Genomic DNA, 15,812 nt, shown 5'->3' on the forward strand with positions numbered 1-15,812 from the left:
TAATCTAGTCTATAATCTAGTCTATAGTCTAGTCTATAGTCTAGTCTATAGTCTAGTCTATAGTCTAGTCTATAGTCTATAGTCTAGTCCAGGGGTCGGCAAACTACGGCTCGCGAGCCAAAGGCGGCTCTTTGGATGTGGAGCTGTGGCTCTTTAGTTTCATAAACACTTTCTTATTTTATAAAAAAACATTTATATATTTTAAAATATTTCGGAATTGATTAACGAGCAGTGTTTGTTAAAATTAACAAAACAATTCGCAAACGTTTCTACAATATACACAACTTTTCATCTTTTTCATCTTTGTTTAATCGTTCTGTACGTAAGCAAAATAAAGCAAATTATTTTTGGGCGAGAAAGAACGAAAACAAAACAATTAGTTTTCGTTCATTTCCTTGCTTTTATTTACCCTTGTGCCATTTAGAATTGGTACTGGATCTCTAGAAATGCAGTTGATCAATTTAAAAAGTAAAGCTTTGGTTGTGGAAAATTGTCAAAGTTTAAAAGACAGTTGATAGAGTTATGTAAAAGCCAACTAACAATTGAAAGTTTAGAGTCGTTTGTGAAACTTTAAACAACAAGTTGTGATCCAAAGTTTTTAAAGCCATATAAACCTATCTCTCCCACTGAATTTGTTCCATGTATAAGGTAGTATTGTAAGAAAATGTTTAATTCTTTAAATGTTTAATTGAAAAGTTCACTATAAACGAATGGGGCATCATGAGCGCTCCTATGAAGATAAGATGTAAATCATGATCATACATTCCGAAATTTTCATGTTTTTCGAATTAAAACATATTTTTTGGAAATTGAAAGTATCGTAATTAATTAATTAATATTGTGGAGAGTTTGGATACAGTTAAATACTAAAAAACTTGAAAACCTCAATATTTAAATATTGCATGTTTTAGAAACGTTTTACAGTGATCTATAAAAGATTTATATATTTTGCTACTGTTAAGTCAATTATGATCGTTAGTCATTTTCTGAAAAGGACCTTATATTGGGGTTGGTAAAATGTGGTTCGATGTCCGCAATACATCACAATATAATTTCTGCATGCATAAAAAAAACTTTATCTTGATTGCCGCCAAATTAATATATTACTTTATGCTGTATTATCTGCGTCATCAATTTTCGTTATTTTTACATTTCCTGATATGCTTCGAAAAGTCTTTTAAATTATAGCACTGTCGCCCTACTCTAATAAACTTCTATATTTTTATAAAACGAGTGTTTAAAAAATGCATTCGAATGACACATAAAAATTCAAAAAGTATTTGTAGTCAAAAATCTATAAGAAAGATTCCTTGCATAATGTCCTGTAGATAATTAAATCAAAAATTATGTTTTTGAAGTGAATTCAAAAAGTATTTCGTCATATGAAATCCAAAAAGCCCTAAGTTACATTGAACAAATTTTTTAGGAGAAGCAAAAACCCGTTTTGCTTACGGAGATATGAAACATACGCCCTTGACAATTTGTCTTTTTCTTAAACCCAAAAGAGCGTAAGTTACATTAAAAATAGTAAGTTTTAACATTTTCAACTAAATTCAAATCTGGTTTTGTTGGTCAAATAGGCCGAAAAAATCATAAAGCTTCTTTGTTTTTATAAAGATTTTCGGAAATTGGAATTTTTTTTTGAAAAAATTCTAAAACTGTTAAAATAATCTCTATATTACAAGGATTCGCTAAAAGTGCCATTTTTGTTTAATTTGACTTATAACATTAAACAGTTTCGAAGTTAAAAATTTAAAAGAATTTTAAAATTTTCATGAATTTTAAGGTAATTTTAGAACATAACCTTTTAAAATTTCTTCGATAGGGGCGCTGATTTTAATTGTGGGAGTGTAAAATTTAGCAGGAACATGTATTTTGATACGGTGCGTCATAATCAATCAAAAAGTCGATTTTGATTTTTTTGTAACTTTGGATTTCATATGACGATTTGTAAAGTTTTAATAAACAAAAATTTTGTGGCTCTTTTAAAACACATGTTTTGTAAACTGTAAATTTTGGCTCTTCCAACTCAAAAGTTTGCCGACCCCTGGTCTAGTCTATAGTCTAGTCTATAGTCTAGTCTATGGTCTAGTCTATGGTCTAGTCTATAGTCTAGTCTATAGTCTAGTCTATGGTCTAGTCTATGGTCTAGTCTATAGTCTAGTCTATAGTCTAGTCTATAGTCTAGTCTATAGTCTAGTCTACAGTTTAGTCTACAGTCTAGTCTATAGTCTAGTCTATAGTCTAGTCTATAGTCTAGTCTATAGTCTAGTCTATAGTCTAGTCTATAGTCTAGTCTATAGTCTAGTCTATAGTCTAGTCTATAGTCTAGTCTATAGTCTAGTCTATAGTCTAGTCTATAGTCTAGTCTATAGTCTAGTCTATAGTCTAGTCTATAGTCTAGTCTATAGTCTAGTCTATAGTCTAGTCTATAGTCTAGTCTATAGTCTAGTCTATAGTCTAGTCTATAGTCTAGTCTATAGTCTAGTCTATAGTCTAGTCTATAGTCTAGTCTATAGTCTAGTCTATAGTCTAGTCTATAGTCTAGTCTATAGTCTAGTCTATAGTCTAGTCTATAGTCTAGTCTATAGTCTAGTCTATAGTCTAGTCTATAGTCTAGTCTATAGTCTAGTCTATAGTCTAGTCTATAGTCTAGTCTATAGTCTAGTCTATAGTCTAGTCTATAGTCTAGTCTATAGTCTAGTCTATAGTCTAGTCTATAGTCTAGTCTATAGTCTAGTCTATAGTCTAGTCTATAGTCTAGTCTATAGTCTAGTCTATAGTCTAGTCTATAGTCTAGTCTATAGTCTAGTCTAGTCTAGTCTATAGTCTAGTCTATAGTCTAGTCTATAGTCTAGTCTATAGTCTAGTCTATAGTCTAGTCTTTTAATAAGTTTTGACTACTCCATAGACTATTCTACTGTATCCCGTACGAACGTCTAGTCTATGGAATATGGATTAGTCTATTGAGACGTGTTATTGAAGTAATAGTCTGTCAATGGTCTTATGTATCCTATTCTTTAGAGTAAGCTTTGGAATATTATGTGGACTAATGTTGAACTACTTTGGAATAAGAAGTATTATAGAAACAAAATTGACAATTAAAATATCATTGCAAAGTATTCTTCTTTGAAAAAAAAACACCCATTACCCATATACAGAACAAAAGGTTTTAGGGAAAACCAAATTATGGTTGACAAAAAACGGTTTTAAAAAATTACAATTATTGATTTTTATGTCTCGAAATAAGAGTCCCCACAGGAAAAAACCCAAGCAAACACATAAAACGCCATAAAAAAAGAACACAAAAAGAAGGTGGCAAATGGGACAAAAAAAAAACAATGTAATCACAGAAAAATTTGAATAAAATTTATATTACATTTCTCAGATTTTTTATTTTTACACAAACAATAACAACAGTGAACTCTGGCTGGCATGAAATGACAACAACACTTAAAAGAAAAAAAAGGATTTGTAGACAGAACATAATGAAGTAACAAAGTGAAAATTTGATACTTTGAAAAAAATATGAGAAAAAACACCCTCAAAAACCACAAAATTTAAATAAACATTAATTTATTATTTAAAAAAAACTTACTTTAAGGTTTATTTCCATAAAATGCACTTTCATTTAAAAAAAACAACACAGACACACTCTCAAATAGACATTTTTGTTACAAGAAAAAATGGACCAGACATTTATAATTTACACAAAGGATTTTCATTTTCAAATGTTATTTTTGTTTTTTTAAACAAATTATATTTTTTATTAGAAACCTTTATTAATAAATATTTTAATATTCTTTTTAATTCCTATTTTTTCTTTAATTTTCTTTTTATAATTTTATTTAAATGTTTTCCACTTTATAAAACAAAATTTTTTAGCATGTTGCTGCTGCTTGTCTAACTAACAGATAAAATTTCATATGTCAAAAAAGGATTTTTTTTAGAAGAGAGCACAAATTGTCATGCTCCTCACTACTATTATCTCTTTTCATCTCTTTTATTATACTACTTGTTATAGCAATTGTGCATAACATTCAATGAGAGCAGTTGTAAACGAAAATCAAAAGGATGCTGTCAAAAAATATTCTAGGTGTAGCAAAACAAAATAACGAGAATAATATTAGAAAGAATTTGTGTATAAAACAAGTGTCAAAAGATAATCCTACAACACACAGAATTTCAAGCATAAAAAATAATAAAAACTAAACGTTGACATTTAGAATGAATGTAGGTTTAGATTGTAGATGAGTTGCCAGTATGAGGAAAACTTTAGGTATTGAAATGTTTATGGTGTTTTACAGAAAAAGTTACTTCTAAATATTACTTTTAGGATAAAAAGTAGGAAATTACTTCTTAGTGTTTTATCTTTTACCTTGGCTATGGAATAGTATTTTTTGACCATAGTATAGTCTATAGTCTACTATAGAATAGACTAGACTATATACTATACACTATACTTTAGACTATACTATAGACTATACTACAGTCAAAAAATACTCTTCCATAGCCAAGGTAAAAGATAGTCTATAGTCTAATCTATAGTCTAGTCTATAGTCTAGTCTATAGTCTAGTCTATAGTCTAGTCTATAGTCTAGTCTATAGTCTAGTCTATAGTCTAGTCAATAGTCTAGTCTATAGTCTAGTCTATAGTCTAGTCTATAGTCTAGTCTATAGTCTAGTCTATAGTCTAGTCTATAGTCTAGTGTATAGTCTAGTCTATAGTCTAGTCTAGTCTATAGTCTAGTGTATAGTCTAGTCTATTGTCTAGTCTAGTCTAGTCTATAGTCTAGTCTATAGTCTAGTCTATAGTCTAGTCTATAGTCTAGTCTATAGTCTAGTCTATAGTCTAGTCTATAGTCTAGTCTATAGTCTAGTCTATAGTCTAGTCTATAGTCTAGTCTATAGTCTAGTCTATTGTCTAGTCTATTGTCTAGTCTATAGTCTAGTCTATAGTCTAGTCTATAGTCTAGTCTATAGTCTAGTCTATAGTCTAGTCTATAGTCTAGTCTATAGTCTAGTCTATAGTCTAGTCTATAGTCTAGTCTATAGTCTAGTCTATAGTCTAGTCTATAGTCTAGTCTATAGTCTAGTCTATAGTCTAGTCTATAGTCTAGTCTATAGTCTAGTCTATAGTCTAGTCTATAGTCTAGTCTATAGTCTAGTCTATAGTCTAGTCTATAGTCTAGTCTATAGTCTAGTCTATAGTCTAGTCTATAGTCTAGTCTATAGTCTAGTCTATAGTCTAGTCTATAGTCTAGTCTATAGTCTAGTCTATAGTCTAGTCTATAGTCTAGTCTATAGTCTAGTCTATAGTCTAGTCTATAGTCTAGTCTATAGTCTAGTCTATAGTCTAGTCTATAGTCTAGTCTATAGGTCCTAGTCTATAGTCTAGTCTAATAGTCTAGTCTTATAGTCTAGTCTATAGTCTAGTCTATAGTCTAGTCTATAGTCTAGTCTATAGTCTAGTCTCTAGGTCTAGTCTATAGTCTAGTCTATAGTCTAAGTCTATTAGTGCTAGTCTATAGTCTAGTCTATAGTCTAGTTCTATAGTCTAGTCTATAGGTCTAGTCTATAGTTAGTCTATAGTCTAGTCTATTAGTATAGTCTATAGTCTTAGTCTATCGTCTAGTCTATAGGTTCTAGTCTATAGTCTAGTCTATAGTCTAGTCTATAGTCTAGTCTATAGTCTAGTCTATAGTCTAGTCTATAGTCTAGTCTATAGTCTAGTCTATAGTCTAGTCTATATTCTAGTCTATAGTCTATATAGTCTAGTCTATAGTCTAGTCTATAGTCTAGTAGTCTAGTTATAGTCTAGTCTATAGGTCTAGTATATAGTCTATCTAGTCTAGTCTAGTCTAGTCTATAGTCTAGTCTATAGTCTAGTCTCTAGTCTAGTCTATAGTCTAGTCTATAGTTCTAGTCTATAGTCTAGTCTATAGTCTTAGTCTATAGTCTAGTCTATAGTCTAGTCTATAGTCTAGTCTATAGTCTAGTCTATAGTCTAGTCTATAGTCTAGTCTATAGTCTAGTCTATAGTCTAGTCTATAGTCTAGTCTATAGTCTAGTCTATAGTCTAGTCTATAGTCTATATAGTCTAGTCTATAGTCTAGTATATAGTCTAGTCTATAGTCTAGTCTATAGTCTAGTCTATAGTCTAGTCTATAGTCTAGGTCTATAGTTGTCTATAGTCTTGTCTATAGTCTAGCTATAGTCTAGTCTATATAGTAGTCTATAGTCTAGTCTATAGTCTAGTCTATAGTCTAGTCTAGTCTATAGTCTAGTCTAGTCTAGTCTATAGTCTAGTCTAGTCTAGTCTATAGTCTAGTCTAGTCTATAGTCTAGTCTAGTCTATAGTCTAGTCTAGTCTATAGTCTAGTCTAGTCTATAGTCTAGTCTATAGTCTAGTCTATAGTCTAGTCTAGTCTATAGTCTAGTCTATAGTCTAGTCTAGTCTAGTCTAGTCTAGTCTAGTCTAGTCTAGTTATGGTCAAGTTTATAGTTATAGTGCTATGTATTTTGCTATTTTCCGTTGCCAAAATCTCTTAAATAATTCCATTAAATATGGCAACACCTCCGGTGTTTTAGCTGAAATAAAAGAGAGAAATTGGTAAGGAATGTAAATAAAAAGAAAGTGAGAGGAGTTAGAAAGCAAAAACCCCACAGAGAGAATGAAGAAGTCCTCACTTATGATATTTAGAATGTATTGTTAATCAGCTCAACAGAATGTATTGTTAATCAGCGAGGTTTTCCCGGTAGATATTTTTACAGAAATTAGAACTAAAAAATTATAAAACTTTCAGGAATACCTGGTGAAAAATTATCAGATACATATGTCAAACTGAAACCGTAACTATGGTACATTATTCGTAATTGTTCATAACCCTTATGACAGAAATGTATGGTCTACTAATTTAAACCTCCCTCCGCAATGATGTCACATAAATGTTCTCTGATGGCTTCAGGATATTTATTTAGCTGATTACTGTATTATTATATTATTATAACTAAGGTAACGAAGTGTTAAAAGTTGCTTATGTTTCGAACAATACTGTTCAATAGTTAAAACAAAAAGTGAACTCTCAGACCTTTTATTTACAAGATAGTCACTATTGTTGAAACAATAAGTAGAATTTTAGACATTTTGCAATTTATGAATTTTGACTTTTATAGGTATATAAATATAGTTTAAAATTTAATAGAATCCTAACGACTTTATTAGAACAAAATAGTTTACTTCGACTTTGCATCGTTTATAATTCTTTAGGAATTATTCGACTCGTCGACTTCGACTTTTCGACAAATAGTAGATTGATTGAATTTTAAAATTGCTTTCTTCCACCATTTTTATTCATTTAAACATTTTAACACAAGTGTTCAGTATAAATCCAACTCTATATAATTAGTAGTTACCTCTTTACTAATTATTATATATCCAGTAAGTAATAGCTATACCAGCAATACATAAACAAAAACAACAAATACTTTATGTATAAAGAAACTAAATTATGATGACCATATTATTACGGATAAAGAAAACTAAAAAAATAACTAAAACAAAGAAAAATATAGAAGAAATTTCACTTATTTTTGCTTCCTTTTTCTATTCATTTTTTACACGTTTACTGTAGAACTTTGGATTAAACGTAAATGTTGTTGTTGTTGTTTTTAGTTATTGAACGTCATCATATTTTAGTTTTTAATTTACCTAACTAACTATGTACCTACATTGGTGATGCATACAAATGTATATTATGTACATATGTTTGTACATACATAAATTGTACAAACATACGCCAGAATAAAAATTAAACGTAGAAACTAAGAAAGAAAGAAACAAACAAACAGACCAACAAACAATTATATATTTTATATTATCATCAACTATAATCGATTTTTGCTCTCATTTGCAACAGCAACAACAAACATGCAGATTGCACACACACATTTACTCACCACAAACACACAAATACTCTAAAGTACAGTTTCGCTCACTTACTAACTGTAACATTTTAATGTGACGCGTTTTATAAAATATAATAAAATACAATAACAAAAAAAATTACTAAAACTGCCCAGCAGCTTTAAGAGATGGCAGTGTAGACAGTTTTTTCACCAAGTAACAACTTGTTTGACTCCAATTGATATATTTTTTAATCATCTACAGAGGAAATATAGCCTAAAAGTGTTTAAGATTTTTACACTATAGTGTACTTTAAAAAAGTAGTTTTTTAACCCTCCACAAGTAATCTGTTAACTAAACAATTGCCCGTTTAGAAACAAATTTAAACTACAGTTGTAATCTTCCAACTGTCCTACTTAGACTAGCTCTTAATAACTAAATACTTCGAGTATTCTGTAATCGGGACCAGCACACCGAACTGGTGGGTTAAAATGATACATACCTAAAAACACTCCACCACATACATAGGCATACATACTAAAATTTTTTTATATAAAATTAAAAATATTTTATATCATTTCGGTTTTATTTGCTTAAGTTTACAATTTAAATTATTTTAATAGGTGTTGTTAGTGCTGTTTATTTTGCTGTCTACTCTTAATGCAATAACAAATACCAACAACAACTAAAATATGTATAAAACAAAAACAAACAAATATTTAATTGATTGTCAACTTGTAATTACAAAAATGGCAATAAATAGTTTTAGAGAAAAAAAAATCTTGGTAAAAAATACGAGGGTTGTGTTAAAAATTTATTTGTCAATGTTCTAAATATGTATATGATAGGCCAGGCATGGAAAACCTTGTACTATTGTACTTATTTCAGTACTTATTGAGATAGAAAAATACCACACAGTACCAGAATGTTAATCTATTTTTCTAAACTTTAGCCCTTTACTCTAGAATTTTGATTAGTCCTTGGACTTGTCAAGTCCATAGACTAGATAATAGACTATTTAATCGACTATTTTATTGATTAGTCCATAGAATAGTACATAGACAAGTGCATAGACTATTCAATAAACCAGACATTAGAAAAAAATCCATTATATAGTAAATAGACTAGGCGATATACTAATCAGCATACTGGTCTATGGACTAGACAATAGGCTATTCCATAGAATACACAATAGGCTAGTTCATAGCGTCAATAACAATTAGCTTTGTCAAAAAACTTTAAAAAGTGTAGTTTAGCACTTTCAATCCTAAAAAGTACCTTTTTTGGTCAAATTTAGTACGATTTCAAAGAAGTTTCATGCCTGTACAAGAGTTTTTATAATCAGCCACAAAAAGAATAAATACAGTATTGAGCTAAACCTAAGCAACTTTTCACATTTCCATGTAAACAAAATCACATATGTGCTGATCGGAACATTAGCGAATTTTTATATATCGTATGATAGTGTTCGCTTCTTACGATTACTTTGAAAAAGACTCGTTACTAATGATATTGATTCCCACACTTTTTTAAGACCGCCTTTCAGATTTCTAAATAGTCTAGAGTGAATTCGAATTAAAGTTTGGTGATTAAAAAGTCATTTCACAGCTTCCTATTCGGGGGCATAACTTATGTTAGACCAACTTTAATGTATGTAAGTTTAGAAAGCATTTACTTTTGCATAGAAATACGAAGTGAATTCCAGCTAACTTATAGAACGTTCGCATAGAAATACGAAGTAAACTCCAGCTAAATTATAGAACTTATCAGGGTTCTATAAGTTATCTCTCGAACAGTAGACTTTTTGTAGAAAAAATCTACTATTTTGTCGGAAAAGGATCGATAAATCTAAAAAAGTCCATTAGATCGACTTTCGAACAATCGACATTTTGTCGAAAAAGGTTTAAAGGTTGAAGTCTACTATTTTGATCAATAAAAGTCGATATTGACTAAAATATATTAAAAAAAAAATACATCCTGATCCATTATTTACGTAAAATGATGTTTCATACTCGTTAGGTTACCCTAAATAATTCAAACGATTGGTAACCCTTTCGAGTTTACATTCTTTTATAATGGAATTTCAAGTATGTAAGTATGGAAAAAATTTTGTAAAGATACAAAAGAAAATAACAAAAAACACGTCTTACATTGTATTTAAATACACATTTAATTTTTATCTAAATAACTAACCGTAAATGGAAAACATTTTTTAAAAAGAAAAAAATATATAGGTATATTAATTACAGTATTGAGAAAACAAGAAATGCAAATTAAAATCCTAGCCGTCAATTAAGAAATAATCGACGCCGCTATATACTTTTTAGCTTAAGTCCGCGTCAAATTTTGATTAGACCAATTAACGGCCTAAAAAACAGAACAACTTGACACGCTAGAGGCAAGTGTTTCGATTTTCAAACAATCGTACAATAGATAAAAAGTCTTTATGTCAAAAAGAATCAAAAAAAAAAATTTGCTAAAAAATAGTAAAATCGAGAAAAATTGAAAAATCCGCTATAAACTTTTTAGCTTAAGTCAGATTATTTTTTTTTAGTCCAGTTAGTAACAAAAGAGATGAACTTTACAAGCTAGAGGAAAGAATTTCTAAGACGACTTTAAAACAATCATATGAAAGACTTTTTGTCGAAAAAGGTCGTAAAGTCGACTTTTTGTTTCAATTATGGAATCATATTTCTAAGTTGAAGATTCAAATTCAGAACTTAGAGACAAACAGGGAGTGGAATTGCAACAACTACTGGAATAAAAATATCATCTAAAATACGATAAAAGTTATAATAGTTTTTAATGAGCTAGCTTCTAAATAATACCTGTATGGGAGAATTATAAAAAAAGAATTAAATAAATGTATTAAGTGAACTGAAAAAAAAAAACATCATGAAATTATTGAAAATATGTACATACACACAATTATTTTAGACTTTTTAAATGTAGAAATATGTAAGAAGAAAAAGAGCGTTGGAAAAGGTAGCAACAGAAAAAAACAAGGCAGACATATTGTAGACTTGCCACTCAGTCACAACACATACATTCATATACATAAAATAACAAGAAAACAAGATTACCAACAACATTAGTGCAAATTTTAATAATCTGGCTACAAAATGAAATAAAAAACAATTATACAAGTAGCTAGAAGAAACAACAACAACGAAATACAAGACAAGTTACAAGCTTGATTACAATTAAAACCGCAGGCCACAGACGTTTTCAATTTTATTATTATATTCCATTTAAAATTAAGGGATAGCCAGGGAAGCCATTATGTCGCCCTACACAAAACATTAAAAACCCCTAGGGGAAATGTAACTCAAACTATTTATGAGACTAGTTTAATAGTAATAGGGAAAGTTTGTTTACACTTTTACGACATGTCACTTTCATAAGCATTCTGTGACAGATCTTTTAATTGAAATGTTTGGATTAAAATTAATAAACTTTTCGTCAAATTTTGGCAGTTTGAATGAAGTGACCTTTTACCGAAGTCATAAATGCCTAGTTCTTTAAAATTGTCTTAATTTTCCCTTTGTATGTAAACTTATTGCCGCCAGTAGTTGTGGTCTCAATTGTAATCAAGCTGTTAAGCTAAGTGTTCATAAATGGGAATAATTCAATCCAGAGTTGGCAAAATCAACGACTTTCCTAAAAACTTTGAACTTTCACTCTGTTGCCTTCTAAAACGTCAGGGGAATTGAGGTGCTACAAGTAGCTCTAGTCCGTCGGTACTATAAACTGGCGAATTTTCTTGACTTGCGGTCTTACCAGATAATCTAACTTATCTGGTGAGTAGGGAACTGGTGTACCGCAGGGCATTGTTTTCGACTTTGTCTTGCAACGGTTTTTCGAGAGATAACCTGGGGGTGCACGTAGGATTGTGGCGGAAACTCAAATCGTAGAAAGAGAATGCTTTGTATATGATCAGAAGATTGCCGGACGTTAAGGAGGGGACGCCGAATATCAATGGTTAGATATGTAGCTGAAGTGAATGATGGAAGTAAAAAAATGTATACACCTGTGCGTTCTTTGTTTACAATAGTACCGAATTATCCATCTCTGGACAATTTGGCGAATCAGTATAGAAGCAACATTAGACAGACACAAGCAAAAGTAATCAAACCAAATGATTAAGAAATTTAATTTTTCTTATTATTATTTTCTTGTTATACAGATTGTTAATGTTTGCCTTTTTGTTTGTATACGTATTTGTACATAGATTTTTTTAAATGGGTTCATCAACCTGCCATTCAAGAGGCAGACACAGTGTTTAGGCAACTTTATGTAAATAATCAATTAATGTACATAAAGGTAATATTATTCCAAATGGAAGTTTAAGAGAAAGCTTCTGGTTTCGTTAAAATTTAAAGTTTTTACATATTTTTTTATTAAAAACCTCAAACAATCCTCTTACAAATTTCCATCTCTGCTTGTAATCTGTCAAAACTGTCAAATGTTGAATAACAGAAAAAAAAACAAGAAATTAACATTTGTAAATGTGTTTTTAGCAAAATTTTATAAAATTATTTTTTGCTTTATATCTTTTGAACCTTAATCTACTACATACAAACATTTAAACATATTTGTTATATAAAAATATTATGTTTGAGTGTAAAATATCCCACCACCATTGTAACGAATTATTTTTATCACCTTTTACTTGTATTTCTTCTATCGTGTTCTATAAGTTTTCCATTATTATTCCCATCATCATCGTAGTCATAGTCAGCTACAAGAACAACATCTATTGTAGATACAATATTCGTAATTTTATGTACTTTTTTACTTGTCATATTGAAATACTACAGCTAACGACATAAAAAATGGTTGAATGAATTGGGTCACTCGTCTTATGCAAACGTTTAAAACCTTAAGTAATCTTTCCATCACAAACTTCGAATTTATTATTGTTTGCTTCTTTTATCGGAGTTTTCAGTAGGTACTGAACTAGAATTGAACTAGAATTGAACTAGAACTGAACTAGAAATGAACTAGTACTGAACTAGAACTAGAACTGAACTAGAACTGAACTAGAACTGAACTAGAACTGAACTAGAACTGAACTAGAACTGAACTAGAACTGAACTAGAACTGAACTAGAACTGAACTAGAACTGAACTAGAACTGAACTAGAACTGAACTAGAACTGAACTAGAACTGAACTAGAACTGAACTAGAACTGAACTAGAACTGAACTAGAACTGAACTAGAACTGAACTAGAACTGAACTAGAACTGAACTAGAACTGAACTAGAACTGAACTAGAACTGAACTAGAACTGAACTAGAACTGAACTAGAACTGAACTAGAACTGAACTAGAACTGAACTAGAACTGAACTAGAACTGAACTAGAACTGAACTAGAACTGAACTAGAACTGAACTAGAACTGAACTAGAACTGAACTAGAACTGAACTAGAACTGAACTAGAACTGAACTAGAACTGAACTAGAACTGAACTAGAACTGAACTAGAACTGAACTAGAACTGAACTAACTGAACTAGAACTGAACTAGAACTGAACTAGAACTAGAACTGAACTAGAACTGAACTAGAACTGAACTAGAACTAGAACTGAACTAGAACTGAACTAGAACTGAACTAGAACTGAACTAGAACTGAACTAGAACTGAACTAGAACTGAACTAGAACTGAACTAGAACTGAACTAGAACTGAACTAGAACTGAACTAGAACTGAACTAGAACTGAACTAGAACTGAACTAGAACTGAACTAGAACTGAACTAGAACTGAACTAGAACTGAACTAGAACTGAACTAGAACTGAACTAGAACTGAACTAGAACTGAACTAGAACTGAACTAGAACTGAACTAGAACTGAACTAGAACTGAACTAGAACTGAACTAGAACTAGAACTGAACTAGAACTAGAACTGAACTAGAACTGAACTAGAACTAGAACTGAACTAGAACTGAACTAGAACTGAACTAGAACTGAACTAGTACTGAACTAGAACTGAACTAGAACTGAACTAGAACTGAACTAGTAGTTCATTTCTACCTGTTTAAGAAACTTTTTGTCGTGCCGTGTAATAGAAAGTTTGGCATAACAAATACCATAAAAACGGATGAATCTTTCTTTTCTATGGTCGAATTTTATATCAGCACGAGAACAATCTAAGAAGTTGTATTTGGGACAAAAAATTAACAAGAGTTCGACAGCATTGACATAAATTTTAAAGACACTTTTCCTATAGACCTCCTATGTACTAAAAAAATAAACTAAATAGTACCTATGTGGGGTACATTTAAAGGTAAGTGAAGTCGCGTCTTTAGTTTGGTCTGTCAGTCAGTCATTGTCTCTAATCCATATCTAAATGTTTGTGGTATGATGCGATTATTATATGACTATATAATGTTTGATACATTTTCTACATCGGTATATTCAATCCTAACATTTAAGTGTACATAGAAAACTATGTATGTACATACATACATATTTACTCGGTGGTGGTGATGATGATGGTGGTGTGTTTAAATTCAATCTTGTTATTTCGCACAGTATCACCACAGACAGTTGGAAAAAATGTATAAATGTATCCAATTCCAGCTACTATGGCAATTCGTTCAGTTCAGTCATTTATCCCGTTTTTATTATATTTCATCTATCTTTTTTTGAAAAGAAAAAAAACAAAAACAATTACTGCCATAATAAAAAAAGAAACCTATAAAATTGGTGTGTAAGTCGTCCACGTTTATACATATATCGTATCTTAAGTATGAATTTCTATGTATGTTTGTTTTTGTAGCAGAAAAACAAGAAAAAACAACAAATCTAAAAAGTATAAAATTTGCTTTTGCTGTTCTACAAAAATCATTCAAAATCCAATCATTTGTTGTATTTATGATTAGTATGGATGTTGTTGTTGTTTCTTATTATTTTGACTGCTGCTGTAGCTTTTATTTAGTGTTGTTGTTGCTGTTTTTTGATTTTTGTTTTCATTTCTTGCCACCGTTCTTTATGTACTTACTAGTACATACAGACGTACATAAATATTTTGTTACTTTAGCTACTTTTTTATTATATGTATATAGTTGTTGTTGTTTTTTGATTATATTAAATGTTAATTTTTTATTTTTTACCCAACTGTACTTGTTTTCTCTTATTATTTTTTATGCTCATTTATTTTAGTTGTTTGGTTGTATTTTTTTTTTTGTATATGCCAACAATTATTACTTTTATTATTTTTGTTTTTCATCTGTATGTTTGTTTCTGTCTTTGGCTGTAAATTATTCTCTATTTCACCACAAATTTACAAATGGCTTCATTTTCATTTAACACTTTTATTCGTTTATGCAATTTTGTTTAATTCACACAATAAAATCAATTGTCTTCTTAGGTTAATAGAATAATTACAAAAATATTTTTTTAAAATCCTTAATCACATCGGCACTAAATACATACATACACACATATCTCTAAATACAACCGCAGAGAAAGCAAAACATTGCCAATAATACATTTTTAATTTGAGTTGATATCAAATCTTCCTTCATCAGTATCAGTAGACTATTAAATTCCACGTGAATTGATTGGTTCTTCTATCAGGGATTTTCTAAAGATACCTACAACTAATTTTCTCTAGTAGGAGTGAATTTGTCTTCGTAATACCTTTACAATTTGTAACATCAGTCTATGTATGTCATTTTATGTCCAAAACACAACTTCTTTGACTACTATCGTGCTCATACGAAAACCGATCATTGAATTTAAAGATTCATCCGTTTGTATGCCGAACATCCGTTCATATGACGAAACAATCATATACACAGGTACAATTGATGTAGAAATAAACTGGAACTGAACTAGAACTGAACTAGAACTGAACTAGAACTGAACTAGAACTGAACTAGAACTGAACTAGAACTGAAC

The sequence above is a fragment of the Lucilia sericata genome, unplaced genomic scaffold (assembly GCF_015586225.1).
Source record: "Lucilia sericata isolate MDLA Ls3-8-SP2 unplaced genomic scaffold, ASM1558622v1 Contig000524F_arrow, whole genome shotgun sequence".
Classification (NCBI taxonomy): Eukaryota; Metazoa; Arthropoda; class Insecta; order Diptera; family Calliphoridae; genus Lucilia; species Lucilia sericata.